Source organism: Lagopus muta, chromosome 6 (genome assembly GCF_023343835.1).
Source record: "Lagopus muta isolate bLagMut1 chromosome 6, bLagMut1 primary, whole genome shotgun sequence".
NCBI lineage: Eukaryota > Metazoa > Chordata > Aves > Galliformes > Phasianidae > Lagopus > Lagopus muta.
Genome location: NC_064438.1, coordinates 27,246,129 through 27,247,026, shown reverse-complemented (window position 1 = coordinate 27,247,026; position 898 = coordinate 27,246,129).

The following is an 898-nucleotide window of genomic DNA, read 5'->3' as shown; positions in this document are numbered from 1 at the left end:
TCACTGCGAGAATCCTGCCTCCATTTTGAAGCTTCCTTGTGGTTGCAGAGCTTGAACACACCGCCCTACACCTGCGCCTCCAACGTGGGAGGGTTACATGGGTGATGAAAACGCCTCTCCGTGTTTTCATCCATCTTCAGCTTTTACAGCATGAGGTGTGACCAACAAAGCACCCTGGAGCCACGCTGCACCCAGAGGACACGGAGCTGCACGGTGCTCAGCCCACCTGTGCCGTACGTGCCTGGTGCTGACGGCCATGCACTCACTGTGTGTGTGGGGAGCGCTCCCACAGATCCCCCCAAACCTGGCAATGTCCTGCTTATCAGTGGGCCTCCACCCACTTGTCAAAAAATGGGAAAATCCGATTCAGGAAAATGTAAACCCCCCGAGGGGGGTGGGGGGGGGCGGGATGCCGGGGGCTGGGAAGCCGCCCGGACAAGGCTTCAGCGCCTTCACGAAGAGGACGCAGCTGCCTTCTGCCCGGTGCCACCAGAGAAGTGAGGGCTCACGCCCTGAGGGCGGCGGGACGGGAACGGCGAGAGCGGTGGGGATGGGGATGAGGATGAGGAGGGGACGGGAGGGCGAGGCGGCTCCCGGGCTGCAAAGGGGCGCAGAGGAGAAGGGATCCGGGGTCGTCGGGCGGCCCCACGCCGCGCGGGACTCTCCTGGGAGGGGCGGCGGCGCCCGCTGAGGGCGGCCGGAGGCGGGGGCGGGCGGAGGCGGGCGCCCCGCGGGCGCGGAGAGGAGGAGGAGCGGCGGCCGCCGGAGGATGGGAGCGAGCGGCGGAGCCGGGCAGCCGCGCGGGGGCACGGGCGGCGGCGGCGGCGCGGCGGCGGCGACGGCGGGCGCCGCGGCATCGCCCGCGTAGGGCGGCGCGGGAGGCGGCGGCGCCGCGGCC